Raw genomic sequence first — 17701 nt, forward strand, 5'->3', positions numbered from 1 at the left:
AGGGTGGCCTGCTGTCATGCAAATGATTCCAGAAAATATCCGCTGGAAGATCCACAAAGAAAAATGTTCCCACATTCCAAGGACAGCTCTGCTTCTGTTTTTTTCCGCCCCTGTTGAGAACTCTGTGCTGGACTCTGATGTTAGCTCAGGAAACACTGTGGGATTAAATCGCATATCATTCTTCACAGTGTCACTCCAAGGTTCAGCATTACTCTAATCTTTTGGATAGGATTTTACAACATTGCAAATGTTATGCTAATACATTGAACAGAAAATGAAATGCACCACAGCATCACATTCATACTTTCACAAAAAAGATCCAAATAATTTACTATTTTCCAGGGAATTAAGTCAAATCAGGCCACTCTCACACACATCCTGACGAGAATCAATAGTTTACCATTGACATTGACAGAGGCTGTCTAGTTACTTTCTAAATCACTGGACAGTACTTGATACGTGGAGGTCTAAACAGAGGGATGAAATAATGCAAAAATGAAATGGAAAGAAAAAAGTTAAAAACAAACAACATTAAAACAGAAGATGGTAAAAGTGCAGAGCAGGTTGGCCAACTTTAAATAAGAAAGATATTAATGTTGTAGATGAAAGGCTAACACTTTGGATGCAAACAGATATTCCCTAACCCATTGGGCATTTTCAGAATTTGAAATTTTATTTCAAGTTTTCAGCATTCATGATTTTCTTTTTTATCTATGAAAAACTGTTGGGGCAGAATTTTTAGCTCGACTTGCGCGTGCGTACCCGACCCGATCGGACGCGAAATCACATGGGATGACGTCAGCATGCGCGCTCGTGCAATATTTCGGTCGGTGGGCACGCGCAAAAGTTGGAAGCGCGCTCGCCGACAATTAAAAGGCCCATTAAGGTCACTGTAGTTGTCTCTGATATTTTGTGGCCAGTCCAAGCTTACGGTTGGTGGACGGGCGAAACGACCATGCGGGCTTTGCAATTTTTCATGAAACCCCATCCAAGGGCGGGGTGAGGTTTCTGTTATTAAATTAAAAAAATAAAAATCTATGGACATCATTTTTATCATCTATATGTTCCGGTGACTGATTGTGATGCGTGGACATTTTTTTCCTGATTTTACAAACTTTATTTACTGGTTTTAAAGTTTTCAGTTCCCGGAGGCACCTTTCTGCCTTCAGGGAGCTTTCATTCAGCGCTCGCCAGTACGCGCCCTCCTCCCGCCCCCCCACCCCTGTACCGCTGAGCATTCCAGCGTGCGCTTCACACTGACTGGCCGTTAATTGGCCAGTCAGTGTGAAATCGCTGGCGGAGGCTGATCGCGCCCGTCCACTGACATAAAAATTCTGCCCTTGTCTGAAAATGGAAAGGAGTGACCACAAGTAATGAAGCAAGAGCATATGACAGGAAAAATCTAGACTTCTGAAGGGGGTGACATGATGAAAGTGGCCATTTTTATAATATCCAACTTTGTTACCACACTTATATTGCTGTTGTCATATAAAGCCTAGTTCTGATAACTAGACAGGTACTTGCTAAGAAACTAAGTTGTTGATTTTATTCAGTATGCATTTTGGAAAACTGTGTGTGCCCTAAATTTTGTGATGCAAATGTATTCTTTTTTTTATATGCATCTTCCCCCTTGATGATATGTTCCATCGGCATGGAATCAATTCCCATATCTATGCAGGTGACATCCATCTCTACTTATCTGTCACCATCCTTAACCTCACAATCACCACTTTGTTCAAAGTTCTTTGACACCAAAATGTCAACATATCATATTGGAACCCATCTTGTTTGGTTCCCATCAGAGGTGCCTCAGGGAGATTTCTGTACTCTTTCATGCGCATGCGTGAAAGAGCGCAGGCCCTGACTCAGGGAACTCCGCCCACGCAGGGAGCAGCGCACAGCACTTCCAGGCGAACGTCACGATGAGTGGGCCTCAATTGGCCCGCCCAGGTAAAATGGCGGCGCGGACCCAATCGGATCTGATCGAGTTCACGCCCACTCCCGTCATCCCCGCACAACCCCACCGATGAAAATTCTCTCCTCTGTGTCCTTCCCATCATGTCCATTCCTTTTCCATCTCTTCTCTCAGATTGAACTATATTCCTCCTGCTTTGTTTGATCTATTCATCACCAAGACTATTGTTTCCACTCCAATATGTCACCCACCACCACACTTTCTGCTTTGTTAAATGCCTTGGGATGTTTATTACATTACACGTACTATATAACTGCAAGTTCTTGTAGTTTCCAAAATGTAAATCTGAGGAACCATTCTACTTCATTTGTCATGACTTATGTATTGCCATCGGCATGCACTTTTTCACTGTGCTGTTGAGAAGGGATGACATCCACATCAATGCTCCCTATCTTCTCCAAACTTCAGGTGGAACATTTTTGCAGGTTTCTTGCTGCAACAGAAGAGAAGTGATCATTCACCAATCAATGCTCATCTCATATATACTCTAATTTAATCAGCCTAGCACTCAATGATACTTTCAATATCCTGAACTTTTTTTGACTCCACTAATTAATATAAGGAATTCTTCCAAATATTCTCCTTCAAGTATAGCTATGCTTTCTAATAGTTGTTATAAATTTTTAACACTGAATTTAATTAATGTACTTTTGATCTACAATACCTTGGAAATAATATTCTAGTGCATTTTATTTATATCTTGTAACCTTCATGAAGCTCTACCAATGACCTCCTTCCTACACTGTATTATATTAGGCCAAATTTACTTGGCTGTTCATGTGGAACCCTGCTGTCAATGGTGGATTGACCAGAAACTACACCAGGAATCAGAAACATTGAGTCCTAGCCTTCAGGAGTAAGCAGTAGCCTTATTTGGACCAGAGCTTCCACTCACCTACCAAGCTAACCACTGCCGTGGAAGTCATGGGAATTCACTATGTAGGAGTTCCTGCTTCCTTGTGCTAATGGGACGCTGTGTATATTTGGAGACCATTATGCAGAGCTAGATGAGACTTACTGGTCTCCAGAAAGGTGCAAGTGGACCCCACAAAGGCGGAGGGGGAGGGGAGGAGTGCGGAGAGTGCTGCAGAGGGGATTCCAGGGCAGGGAAGCAACCTGTAACTGCAAATATCAACACAATTATAACACAATTTAATAATTCCCCTCGGTAAACCAGTAGAAGGAGGCACACGTATTATTTTTCTTGCTGGGGTTCACAGGCACCTGGGATCTACCTGTTGTATTGCTGGCACACCTTGAGCTCATACAAATATACTGCACACTCTGAGAGGGGCAGCACTGAAGAGCCTGGCATGTTATCCGAGGAAAATTGCCAGGACCATAATTTGAGCCCAATGTCTTCATAGTTTTAATTTGTACCCTTACAATCATTTTTGTTACTATTCTCTGTAGTATCCAATTCATGTATGTTCCTTGTGAAGTATGGTGACTCAAACTATACACAACTCTCCAACAATAACATCTCACCAGTGCATTATGAAACTTCACCATGACTGTTTTAGCTAGAAATCATAATATTTTATTTTATTTTGTTCTGTACATCACCTTGACATTCACAGTGGTAAAATTCACTTCCTTGCTTTCAAGCCTCTGTATGGCTTTATTCCACATCTCCTCCCATATCTCCCTAAGCAGGTCCTCCACTATATTCCCATCCCTCACTCATTCACTCTGCTCCACTAGCAGCAGTCCTTTGTTCAACCACTACAATCTCACCCTCATGTAATTCTCTATTCAGTGCTACCCACATTTCCACCTCATGCCTTGTTTCTAAAAGCCTCCTCATAACCGTTCTCTTTAGCCATCCCTATGGCTTGTCATCCTAGCTCAAATGTAATATTTTGTGCGTTCAGTATCTTTGATTGGATTCTTTCGTTCACCAATCCACAAAGAAATGTGTCTCGTAATGCATGGTTTGAGCCTGTGCCCAAGTTGCAATTCGGTTATTAATTCTTCAGTGCTACAATGTACTCAGTCTGTTTCACTACTTTTCTGACTTCTGGTTCCAAATTTGTAGCATCTTGCTTTCTCTAGTGGCTTAGGGTTGAAATGTTCCTCCAACCTAGTGATTGTTTTGAATGGCACATCTTTTGCCTCGCTTGGAGCAAGAAGATTTGTTCATGTGCCATACACCTCTGGGCCTATTTCCGTTAGCAAAATTACTTTCTTACACTCAAAAATTACCTTATTCTGAGTCTTGATCTCTTCATTTTCACCTTCAACCTCCAAAATGTTATTAGCTCTGGAAAACATGTCCCTCCTTTCAATGTACAAACTGAGTCTTGAGCCCTCTCATACTAGCCATCCAATGTATTCGGTCGGCACAGCCATATTGTCACATTTGCAGTCCAGTTGGCGGTTCAAAATGTCTTCTTAACTATAAGATAGATTTTAATAAGATGGACATTAGGACGCTGTGGCAACCCATGAGGAGTCAGTTCTATAATCTGCGATTTATAGTTTCCTGGTTGTAAACACACATCCATGCTTTACAGCAGTCCTAATCCACAGTCTTGGAAAGTTCATGTCATTAAACAGCTGTTTTCTTTTTATAACTTCCTCTTGTTTAACTCCATCTGCTGAAGGATTCTGTTGCTGTTTTGGGGACCTCCCTCTGCTCTGATCTGAGTCGGGTTCTGTCATATTTTTGTAATGATATAAAGACACCAATCACTCAAAGGATTAGGTACACACGTTGTGGATTCATTTATTGAGACTAGGCACATGAGAAGATATATGCACAGATAGAAAGTTTGAAGACATCAGAGCTGTGCTGTGTGTGCTGTTTTCTGCTCACAGGCCAAAGTGAAACTGAGACTTGATCACATGACACACTTTCCTTTTAGTGACGGCACACTGCTATCCCTTAAAGGCACATTACAGCAGGTTCTACCACAGTCTCCAGAGCACTGGGGCAAATATTTCACTTCAGCTACAGTGTGGGGTCAATCGCTCCTGCTGTTTTGGTCAAGGAGGCCATTTCCCAGACATAAGCAAAAACTTATCTAAGTGCCTAAGGTAAGTGCATAGGATTTGTGAGGTTGGGTGTGTCAGGGGGTTGGGGGGGGTTGGTCCAGGATTTGGGGAGGGCGTGGTTCAGGGGTGAGGGTTAGTGGAGGGGTGGATCCGGGGGTTGAGAGGGGTTGGTCGGAGGTCCTGGGGGAGATGATATGGGGGTCCGAAGTCTGTGGGGGCTTCTGGAAGTTCGGGGATGGGGGAGGCCCCGAGGCCAGGGGGGCCGAGGTCAGTGGGTGTCCGAGGTCAGACTGGGAGTCCGAGGTCGAGGAGGAGTCCAAAGTCAGAGAGGGCATTCGAGGTCAGGGTCCAAGATCGAGGGTGTCCGAGGTCGGGGGGGGGGGTCTGAGGTCGAGTAGAATCTGAGGTTGGGTGGGATCTGTTGGGGGGGGGGGTGGGGGGGTGGGGGGTCCGAGGTCGGGGGTGGGGCGGGTGGGGAGGTCCGGTGGGGGCATCTAAGGTTGGGGTCTGGTCAAAGGTCGGAAGGGTGGTGTGGTTGGGTGGGTGCAAAGTCTTGGGGGGAGGTGGGAGTGTCCGAGGTCAGGGGGGTACTGGTGGGGGGAGTCCCTTGGGCGGTGGCAGGTCGGGGGTGCGCGTGAATCCTGTGGGGTCGGTCTGGATCTTTACAATAGTTACCCAGAAGTTGAAAGAGGTTTTAATTCTTCTAACCTTTTCTGGATAACTATTGGTATAATCCCGGCGGAACCATCCAAAGTTTGCGATTTAAATTGCATTTTTGGATGGTTCCCACAACAGGTGCAATTGTCCAGAGGAGGTGTGCATTTCTAGGCAATTGACATGCAAATCATTACCTGGGAACTTCCCTGGGGGATTCCCCAGTGCACCTTTAGGGTACCCCACAAATCCGACACTGGGGAGCATGGAAGTCAAAGGCCAATATCTCTAACTATTTGGACCCGATATCTACTGGAGCAGGATTTCCAAGCATGGGGAAAGACCTCTGACTAAAATGCCATGAATGCTGACGGTTTCCTGTTCTTTAGCTTAAATATTTCAAGGGGAGGGTGGGTAGAGCGCGATTGGGAGGAGGGCGGGTGATTACAGGGGGTCAGAAAGAGATCAAGTGCAGATATGGTGGGTTAGCTAGGGTGGCAAGCACTCCTGCTGCCCCTGGCCCCCAAGCAGTGCTGGAAAGAAGCTTACTTCATCAAGGCAGCAGTCCTTTAGCTGTCGTATTTCTTGAGGTATGGGAAACTTGGCCAGCCACATCGCTTAAACTGGAATTGAGATTAAACTGAGGCTCATAGCCTCATTAACATATTTAAATGAACCTGCCTACTAGAAGTAGGTTGGTTGCCTGCACTTATCCCACCTTCATAAAAACTGGAGTGGGCAGGTTTGAAACTGTTTGGTTTCAGGATTAAGATATTTAAAATGTTAATGTCACTCCCAACACAATGGGATTAATATTACCCTCTATGTCTTTCTATAGTTTAATTTTGGTTCCACTGATATGCTTTCTGCATACAGCACAATGAAATACAAAAACAAAATACTAGATACTGGAAATCTGAAATAAAAACAAAAAATGCTGGAAATGCTCAGCAAGTCAGGCAGCATCTGTGGAGAGGAATAGGGCTAAAGTTTCAGGTCAATGATCGTTCATCAGAGCTGCAAGAAGTTTTTCAATTGACCATGTCCTGCCGAGACGGCACAAAGAAGAAAAAAATCCAAAAGAAATATGTTCTCTTCCATATTCTCTTGTTTAGATTCTGTTTTTTTAAAAATGGACAAATGTCTGGACAGATAAAATGACCACATGTTTGTAGTTCTGGAGGTTTCTGTGTTGTTTAAAAATAGACAAAGGCTAACACATCAAACCCCTGGAATGTAACACTCCTTGCATTGTATAAACATTCAAGCCAAGCCAACACAAAGGATAGTAGATCAGACATCTGCACCAGACAGCTTTGGGAAATGGCAGAGCTATTTGTGACTCCTCATCGCCAATGTTGTGCTAATGGTTCTACAGTTACCTGCTCAAAACACAATGGATTTTAATAAGGGGGGTGGGTGTCAGCCTTTCTGGGCTGGATTGATAAGAAGATGGCCTTCTGGCAGGGGCCTCTCCCACATCCATACCAGGGAGGGCTACAGTGCTGTAGCCTGGTTGGGGTTTATGGATATTTTAAATAGGATTGTTAACTCTGTCCGGTCACCTTGCAATTCTACATTATGGTGGATGAGCATGGGGTCCAATCTGTTTGGGGTCTCTCTGTTGGTCAGTTGGGGGGTAGGTATTATGTCTTTTGGTACACTACTGCTCTCTGGTGGATGGTCAGCTCTTGCTGTACCTCCAGTGGCTTGTCAACTAAGTGAGGCATCACCCTCACTCTTTCTAGGCCAATTTGGGAATTTTTCTGGTCCACATTTAAATTCGCCATACAACCACTGGCCAAATCAATCAATGGCTTCCTCGCTGGGGCCTTTGGTTTGAGCATAGGCACTCTCCTAACTTGTTCCATGTCTCTGGAACTAGAAAGGCTGACCCTAGTTCTGAGGCCAATTGCCTGCCTGTTGCCATGCCAATCCAGAGCGCCTGGCAACACAAGTTGGAACTCTCGAGTTGTGCTCGCGCTCAAACTGGAATCCCCTAAAGTGAGCCAAGTCCCTTTAAAACACCCCACTCTCCTGATCCTCAGCCTACCCATGGTCCCTGGTCTGAACGCTGAACCCCCAGGTTACTAAAGTAAACAGGCAGGAGCTAAACTGGACGAGAGCAGCTCAGCCCTATGATCACAGGGTTCGGCACCCACAGAGTGAGATGTCCAGCATTCCCCTCCGGATTGCCCAGAGCAACTTGACCATCACTCGCCCCTGAGTGGTAACCACCCTATAAAACTCCCAGGGGAGAATTTTCTCCCTGTCGGGCGAGCTGGTTGGGAGCGAGCGCAGAGCCGATCGCTGCCCGCGATTAGCTCCGCGCAGCCATTTCACGTGGGCTGGCCAGTTAAGGCCCGCCCAGCATGATGCACGGCCCATAGTGCTCAGCACGGAGCTGCCTCAGGAGGATTAAGTACATATTGAGGTTTTTCAATAAAGAAACATAAAAATTATTTACATATGTCCCCCCAGCTGGGACACATTTATGAAATGTGAAAAAATTATTTATTTATTTAATAAAACCTTCAGGAAACCTCACCGCACCCATGGATGAGGTTTCCTGAAAAACGGGAAGGCCGCTGGGGCTCTTTGCCTGTCCGCCAACCTTAAGGTTGGACGGCAGCGTTGATAATTACATGGATTGGTTTTTTTATTGGCCTTAACAGGCCTTTGACAGTTCGGCAGGTGCGCAGCCACCTCCGGTGCGCGCCCGCCGAACGCAAGATCTAAATAACGTGCGGTGACGTTGGGACGCATGCCTGACGTCACCGCATGTCAGTTTATTCATCCTCCTTGTAGGGCCTCCTCCCTGCATGCCAACGTTAAAATTCTGGCCCCAAACCCTTTCGAAGATATAATCAGGTGGTTGGAATGCCTGACCCCCAACAGAGGGAAGCCAGAACTCCAGCACTTACCCATTGATGAATTTCAAATCCTCCCAAGTCACCTAAACCTTCCCAAATCCCAGGCTGGACAAGGTCCTTGCGGATGCCTTCTCCAGGGTTTAAATCACAAAAAGTAAATGCAGCAGGAAGCTGCCATTTCCCCTGCTAACACTGTCTGATGTGCCACTGTGAATGAGAGAATGCATGTATAATTCTTCACTTTCTATTCATATGTACATGCATATGTACATATATATATATATATATATATATATACATGAAATAGGAGCAAAAGTAGGCCAATTGGCCCCTCGAGTTGCTCTGCCATTCAATAAGATCATGGCTGATGTTTGTATTCCTAATTCCACATTCCCATCTATTCTCGATAACATTTGATTCCCTTGACTACCAAGAATCTATCTACCTCCGCCTTAAAGATATTCAATGACCCTTCAATAATTCAATATTATTTCTTTTAAGACCACAAATAAAAAATATGAATTGGAATTCATTTTTCTTCTCGAGTGGTGGAGGTGTGCCCCCTGAGATGGCATGAAGAGAACTAAATCTAAATTTGTTTCTCTTCCACGTTTTCTTGTTTAAATTCTGTTTTTTAAAATGGACAAATGGCTGGACTGATAAAATGGCCACATGATGGTAGTTCTGGGAGTTTCTGAGCAGTTTAAAAATGGACAAAGGCTAACACATCAAATCCATGGAATGTAACACTCCTTGCATTATATAAACATTTCAGCCAAGCCAACATTTAAGGATAGTAGACGGGACATCTGCACCAGCCAGCTATGGACAAAGGCAGAGCAATTTGTGACTCTTCATTTCCAACAATGTGCTAATGATTCTACAGTTACCTGCTCAAAACACAATGGGTTTTAACAAAGGGGGACCTCATTAGCTGAATAGCTCAACCCGGAGCTACCCTGTCACATGGCCGAGACTTGAGATTTTTGAATTGCTTTAATTATACAGATTTTGGGTTTCATCTTCAGTCACTGTTTAACCTCAGAAGGGAACCAGGACTCCAGGGTAGCAGCTTGTTCTCTGGTTGCCATTTTCCACCAATAGAGCAGCAATGGAACCAGGGCTCTGTCCAGGTTTTAAATTACCTGACCTTCGTCTACACTGCATACCACTGGAACATCTGAACTTCTGTATCAATGCCTAGAAGACTAATTCATCTCTATGGGCCTTCTTCTATCATGGAAGTCATCGCTTTTGGGAAAGTTGATCACCTTGCAATGGGTTCAGCCTACCAACCCCTGAAGGAATGCACCACTGGACTTTTTGATTCTGGATTCTGGACTCACATAAAACCATAATTTTTATTTTTATTGTGGTCTTTGCCTGGAAGCCCTTTCTTTCCCTTTTCCCTCTTTTATTGTATGTATGCAAATAGGGATGGACGTTGTGAAACCCCCTTCTGCATTTCGTGTGTGTGTAAAATAAACTATCCCTCTTATTTTACCTTACCTTGAGTTTGCTGTGAGGTTATTAATAGAGGATTGGCTCACTCCAAAACTGAAGGGTTGGGGAAAATGCATCATCACGTATAAAGCGGGAAATCAAAAACCAAAACACCTTTCTGTTTACGGACAGGTATTGAGTGGAGAAATCAGGGCTGTTCTAAATTAAACCCCCTCCTGTCAGTAACAATCATTATAGGATAGGTGAATGAACCTTATTAAGGAAAGAAGTAATTATTTTCATTTATATTGCACATTTCATGACCTCAGGGCATCCCAAAGCACTTTAAAGCCATTGTAGTACTTCAGAAGTGTAGTCACTTGCTGTAATGTAGCAAACATCCAGCTGATTGTGCACGAGGTTCCACAAACAGCAATGAAATGAATGGCCTGACCATCCTTTCTAGATGTTGGTTGAGGTCTAAATATTCGCCAGGACATTGGGAAAATTCCCCTGCTCCTCTTCAATTTGCACATGGGATCATTTATGTTCACCTGAGAGGGCTGATGGAGCCTCAATTTAACCTCTCATCTGAAATGGTTGTGGATGCTGAGCCAATTGAAACATTCAAGACCGAGATGATTAGTTTCAATTATTTCAATTTATACTCAGTGATACAAATTACACAGGTGTGAAATTATTGGTAAGGGACTGTGCAAAGAAAACATAGACTAAACTAAGTAGAACTCATGTGCTCCATGTATTTGTTATTTTTTGTGACTGGAATATGAAGTTAAAAGCACAGTGTGCATAAGAATTTGCATTCAGATGTAGAAATACATTTGAAATTGCAACTGTTCTGTTAAAAATAACTATATTTTATCTGATAATCATCTTGTCAGTTTTCCAGCTTTTCCATACGGTTATGACCAACAGCTTTCAACATTACTGTTATGCAAATTCCTGTAAATATCAATCTCCCACAACCCTAGTTTGTAGATTCAGTTCTTCTATTTACATTTGACAGTTTAAAAAGAATCTCTATTAAAAAATCGATTTGATCTGTTCTAACTAGCAAGGTTACTTTCTTCTTTGAAATTCCCAATTGCGAAGACACTTCATACAAAAAAAAAATCCCCAAAACATTAGAAAGCTTTTCTAGAACTTCTGCAATTCTGACAGTAAAAGTCTGCAAGATTTTTAGAGGCAGTGCAGTTTTTTTTGAACCACCTCAGCCCATTCCAAAACCTCGGGTGTACTGCATTGTTCTGCATAATAAATTAACACATGTTCCTTGGACCACAGATGAACCTAAACATGGTGTCAACCTGGCGCTGCTACAACACAGGACTACATAAAATCATAGGGCGGAATTTCCCGCGCCTGCTGGCATCGGGCGTGCTCAGCGGCATGCGCGGACAATATGGCGAGAAGGCCAGAAATTGGTTTAATGACAATATGAAACCAGTTTGCGATTGTCCGCTCAGCCCGTCGATGGCAGGCCGCGTTCTCCCCCATCATTGGGTATCGGGAACCACATTGTAATACATCTGCATATCATTATAAGGCCAGCCTGCCGGAATCATCAACTCCCCCCGGCTGGATCATCCGCCCACGTTGGCGTGATTGCATGCCAGTGCGGAACACATCGTGACAAGTGTGACGTGCAGAAGTCAGGACTTACCGCCAGGGCCTTGCTCACATCGTGGACATCCGAGGAGCAGGAGATGCTGGAGCTCGACAGCAACAGCACATTGGAAGAACATCCATGGCATGCTGGGTGGATTCTCATGGGCATGGCTCTGCTGCGAAGCAGCTCTTGCAAGTTGGAAAGTCACCATTGAGGATCTGCTCACAATGGATGATGGTCGAGGGTGTGGAGAAGAAGGTCCAGCTGTGTTTGAGAGAGGAAGATGTACCAGGAGGGTTAGGAGATGAAGGTCTTGGATTGACTGGGAGAGGAAGAGGTGTCAGGATGGGATGAGGTTGGGAGGGGGGAATGAAGATGTCCAGATGGGGTGAGGTTGGGAGGGGTGGAATGAAAGTGTCCGAATGGGGTGAGGTTGGGAGGGGGAAATGAAGATATCGGGGGTGTTGGGAGGGGGGAAGGGAGTATGGTGGGGAGAAGGCAGTAACAGGGGAGAAGACCACAACTTGGGAGGTAGGTGTAGGAGGGGGTGGAAGGTGTAAGGGAAGGAGTTGGAGGGGAGAAGGAGTGCGGAGAGGGGAGAGAGTAAGGCTGGGGGAAGAAGTAAAGCTGGAGAAGAAGTAAGGGTGTCTGAAGGAGTCAGGAAAGGGGAAGGGGTAATGCTGGAAGAATTTGTAAGGCCGGACCAAAGATTCGGGGTGGGGGGGGGGCGAGGTGGTGTGGGGAACTACTAAAGGTGGCGGAAGAAATAAATGTGTCTGAAGGAGTCAGGAAGGGGGGACTAAGCCGGGGTCGTGGGTGGGGAAACAAGGTGGGGGGTGGGGAGGGGAATCCTGGGGGGAAGACTAAGTTGGGGGGAAGTCCGGTGAGATGTGGGGTAAGAGTTCCAAGGGGGGAGGGGTTTCAAGGGGGGAAGGAGTTCTGTGGGGAAGGCGTCCAGGATGGGGTGATGTCCAGGTGAACGTGGGAAGGAGGGCTCTGATGAATCCATGACTGTCTCCTTGGGAGCGAACTGAGGGCAGGTGTGGAATGAGGGAATAGTGAGAATGACTGAAGGCAGAGTGAGGTGGTAGGGTGGGAGGGTGAGGGTTTGACAGTAGAAGTAGAAGGGATGGCAAGAGTGGTTGGTGGGGACTTGGAGACAGACACGGGCCCTAGGGGTGGGGAGGAGGACGTCGGGGGTGTTAATGTGGATGAGAGTGGGATTTTCAGGAAGGAAGGGAATATGCACATTCACCTTGACGTCCTCGAAGGAAAAGGGTTGTGGCTGGTAGATCATGGATGGGAGGTGGAATGTGATGCGGGGGAGGGGGATCAATAGTGATGGGGGAAAGGAAATGAGTGACTGGGGAGGGGAAAAAGACGGGGGAGCGCTCAAAACACTAAATCACGACCATGCTGTCTAATTTTGAAAATGCAACAAGAGTCGTGGTGGGCGGGAATAGGTGCTTCATGGGAGTGTGATCATTGGGTGGACGGAGATGCAGGTCAGCTCAGATGGACAATTGAAAGCAAACCCCAGCGGGTAGCATTGAAATGCTCAGAACAGTGAGATGAGTGTCATGCGGAAAGGATCCGCGTATATGGGAGAGTGCTTGCATGAGGCTCCGAAAGGCCCTTTGTAAGTTCTTTTGAACTTAAATTCCAATTTTGTTCATTTGAGACTTTAACCATTCAGGCAACAGGAGGCAATTTAGTGAAGTAACTCAGGAAACTTCAATAAGTTATAAGTTAATACTTATCGCAGCAGGGCAGAGACTTTACAGTTCAGTTTTGGGCGCAGGTCGACACTTGGTCTTCTTTCGTTCTTTCTCTTTTTCTTTCTCTCTCTCTCTCTCTCACTGGAGTGTTCTGATCTTCCACTTTCAGCAATCTTCAGTTTCAAATTCAGCGTTCATTGGTCAGTGAAAGCTACTGCTTATTAAGTCTTTACAAGCCACAACCCACAGTGTGATCAACGATGTTATTGTATTCTGGTTGTCCCTTGAGATGTGGAGGTGTGATGGGTTTGTGAGTGTGTAAGTTGAGAAAGATGAGAAGAGTGACTTATTCTGGCAGGACGGATGAGACCATTCATCCTGTGGCTGTCCTCTTTTGCAGTGCATTGGCGCTGACCACCGCTGCCTCCTCCTCCCATGCTGGATTGGTGATGCAGCTACCCCTCCTTCGGCCAGAGCAGGGGTAGAGGACATCACAGCGGGCCTCCACAGTGTCCAAAAGGTGCTCGAGGGATGCATCACTAAACTGAAGTGGAGTGGGGGGGCGGCTGCAGCCTTTTTTCCTTTTGGGACCATCTTGTCTTCTGTGCAGCAATCCTGGGCTGGGAGCACCGAGAGGTGTGTGTGCGGCTGCACTTTACACTTGTGTGTTGAAGTGGCGAGGTGATGGCGAGGCGGGCGAATGAGTGCCCACCCACCATGGAAATGGCATGTTTCCCAGGAATGCATAATTAGTGTGGCAGGTTCGGGACGATAAGGCGTGAGAAACCGCCATTCAGCCGGCAGGTAAAACCTCGTAGCCCCAGCCGGATACCGCACTTAGTGCAAATCTCGGATGATTCCGCCCATAGAACGGGTACAGCAAAGAAAAAGGCCATTCAGCCTGTCTTGTTTTGGCAGTTCTCTGCATGAACAATTCACCTAGTGCTACTCCCCCACCTTTTCCTGTGCCCTGTAAATCTTTCCTCTTCAGATAATTATCCAATCCACTTTTGAAAGCGTCAATTGAACCTTCCTCCACCACTCTCTTAGGCAGTGCATTCCAGCTTCTAACCACTTGCTGCATAAAAAAGTTTTTACTCATGTCACCATTGCTTCTTTTGCCAAACACTTTAAATCAATGTCCCCTGGTTCTTCATACTTCCACCAATGGGAACATATTCTCCCTATTTACTCTGTCCAAACCCCTCGTTATTTTGAGCACCTCTATCAAATCTCCTCTCAGCCTTCTCAGCCCCAATCTATGTAATGGAACTTCCTTATTCCTAGAACCATTCTAGTAAATTTTTCCTGCACCCTCTCTAATGCCTTCAGATCCTTCCTAAAGTGTGGTGCCCAGTGCTGGACACAATACTCCATTTGAGGCCAAAGCAGTGTTTTATCCAAGTTTAACATAGCTTCCCTGCTTTTGTACTGTATGTCTGTACGTTTTTTTAAGAACTCTGTCAACCTGCCCTGCCACCTTCAATAATTTGTTCACATGTACCTCCAGGTGGCTCTGCTCCTGCACTCCTTTATTTTGCCCTTTTATTGTATTTAATTGTACCCTTTGTTTTATATTGCCTCTCCCCATTATTCCTACAGAAATGAATCACCTCACACTTCTCTGCATTAAGTTTCATATGCCACTTGTCTGCCCATTCCACCAACCCACCTGTGTCATTTTCAAGTTTCACTCTATCCTCCTTACAATACTTTCAAGTTTTGTCATATGCAAATTTTGAAATTGCGCCCTGTACACTAAAGCCTAGGTTATTACTATATATCGAGAAGAGCAGGAGTCCTAACACCGACCCCTGGGGAAACCAACTCTAAATCTTCCATCAGTCTTAAATACAACCGTTCACCACTACTTTCTTGTTACTCAGTCAATTTTGTATCCATTCTGCTGCTGTCCCATGAGTTCTAAATTTTCTCACAAATCTGCTGTGCGGCACTTTATTAAATGCCTTTTTTGAAGTCCATGTACGCCATATCAACTGCATTACCCTCATCAATCTGTTACTTCATCAAAAAATATGATTCGTCCTTAAGAAATCCATAATGCCTTTCCTTAATTTACCTGCATTTGTCCAAGTGACCATTAATTTTGTCCTGAATTATCATTTCTATGACCTTACCCACTATGGAGGTTAAATTGACTGGCCTGCAATTGCTGGGCTTATCCTTACACCTTTTTTGAAGAAGGGTGCAACATTTGCAATTTTCCAGTCCTCTGGCACCACCCCTGTATCTAAGGATAATTGGAAAATTATGGCCGGTGTCTTTGCACTTTCACCCTTACGTCTTTTAGTATGCTTGGATGCATCTCATCTGGTCCTGGTAACTTATCAACTTTAAGTACAACCAGTCTATCTAATACCTCCTCCTTATCAATTTTCAACCCATCAAGTGTCTCAACTACCTCCTCTTCTTCATGACATGTATGTTAAACCATGGGAACAGCATGTTGTAAACAAACTCACAACCAATAAATCAGATCAAAGCTTTGCAGTCCTGCCACATCTTGTCATGAATGATGAGGACAATTAAACAACCAACAGAAGAAGGAAGCCCCAAAAACATCCTAATCCTTAATGATGTGGAGCCAGCAAGCTAGTGCGAAAGAGAAGGCTAAAGCATTTTCAACTATCCATGCCAGAAGTGCCGAGTGGATGATTCATCTCAGCCTCCTCCTGAGATCCCCTCTACCACAAATGTTATCATGAGGACAACATCCCAGCTGTAGTGCTGAAGATTTGTGCTTGAGAATTAGGCACACCCCCAGCCAGGTTATTCCAGTAAAGCTACAAGCAAGCAACTACCTGACAAACTGCAATATCGTCCAGCTATACCCTGTTCACAAAAGCAGGACAATGTAATCCAGCCAATTATTGACCCATCAGTCTACTCTCAATCATCAACAAAGTGATGAAGTGTTATCGACAGTGCTACCAAGTGGCACATACGCGGTCATAAGATGCTCATGGATGCTTAGTCTAAGATTCACCAGTGCCATTAGGCTCCAAGCCTCATTACAGCCTTTATTCAAATATGGACATGAGCTGAATTCCAGAGGTGAGGTGACAGTCACTGCCCTTGACATCAAGGCAGCATTTGACTGAGTGTGACATCAAGTAACCCTAGTGAAATTGAAGTCAATGGGAATCGGGAGAAAATTCTCCACTGGTTACAGTCACACAAACGAATATGACTGTGGTTGTTGGAAGCCAATCATCTCAGCCCAAGGGCATCAGTGCAGGAATTCCTCAGGATAGTGTCCTAGGCTCAACCTTCTTCAGCTGCTTCATCAATAACCATCTCTTCATAATAAGGTCAGAGGTGGAGAAACTAACCACCTCCCATTGACCTTCAGCTGAATCCCCTACCATGAACCCATGGATCACTATTGACTAGAAATTTAACTGGGCCAGTCATATAAATACTATAGCTTCAAGAGCAGGTCAGAGACTGGGAAATCAGTGGTGAATAATTCACCTTCTGACTCCCCAAAACCTGTCCACCATCTACACGGCACAAATCAGGAGTGTGATGGAATACTCTCCACTTGCCAGGATGAATGTGGCACCAACTTGCCACCATCCAGAACAAAGTAGCCAATTGATTAGCATCACTCCCTGCACCACCAGCACACAGTGTCAGCAATGTAAACCATCTACGAGATACACTTTAGCAATTCACCAAAGCTCCTTCAGCTGTACCTTCCAAACCTATGACCTCTGCTGCCTAGAACATGGGCACCATTTTCAAGTTCTGCTGCACCACCCTGGCTTGTAAATATATTGTTATCCCTTCAATGTCACTGGGTCAGAATCTTGGAACTCCCTCCTTAACAGCACCGTGCTTCTACCTATACTGCACAGACTGCAGCGGTTCAAGAAGGCAGCTCACTGTCACCTTCTCTAGCTTAATTAAGGCTGGGTAATAAATGCAGGCCTTACCAGCTCAAATCCCATAGATGAATAAAAAAAAATTCTGACATTTGTTCAAATGGAAATAATAATCAAGAATATCTTGGAGATATAAACCCCCAAGAAGGCTGATGACCAGAATATGAGTTGGGTGAGGGATGGGTCTTCTCTGGTTAGAGAAAAAGGAAATCCTTGGCCCATCGATAAAGGACTTGTGCCTGAGGCATTGGAAGAATAATAAATAAATGAGAAAGTAGCAGTGTGGGAGGAGTTAGGAGACTGAAAGGACTGTAATATAAAGAGACAGCATAGAGGAGATGGAATCGAAAATAGAGGGCAAATGGCGAGGGGAAAGTGAGACTTGAGATGAACAGGGTACAGAGCGAGACCAGGAGAGACCCTACAAAGCAGGCCATGGAAATCATAAAATAAAGATAACCTTTGTATTGTTGTGTGTCCTTAGCAATAAAGCTGATACCAAA

General features: G+C 44.9%; 1 protein-coding gene and 1 long non-coding RNA gene across 2 annotated transcripts in view; one reads left to right on the forward strand and one right to left on the reverse strand.

The window, feature by feature from the left end:
* The window catches only part of trmt9b (tRNA methyltransferase 9B), a 172919-nt gene that overhangs the window by 79539 nt on the left and 75679 nt on the right, over positions 1-17701 (forward strand). The gene's annotated exons all lie outside the window — the stretch shown is intronic.
* The window catches only part of LOC144682707 (uncharacterized), a 29674-nt gene continuing 14247 nt past the window's right edge, over positions 2275-17701 (reverse strand). The window contains exons 2-3 of the long non-coding RNA XR_013577093.1: positions 4181-4373; positions 2275-2408 (exon numbers count right to left, since the gene is read on the reverse strand). This is a non-coding gene — a long non-coding RNA (uncharacterized LOC144682707). The remainder of the gene's footprint in view (positions 2409-4180; positions 4374-17701) is intronic.

This window comes from Cetorhinus maximus, chromosome 7 (genome assembly GCF_964194155.1).
Source record: "Cetorhinus maximus chromosome 7, sCetMax3.hap1.1, whole genome shotgun sequence".
Lineage (NCBI taxonomy): Eukaryota > Metazoa > Chordata > Chondrichthyes > Lamniformes > Cetorhinidae > Cetorhinus > Cetorhinus maximus.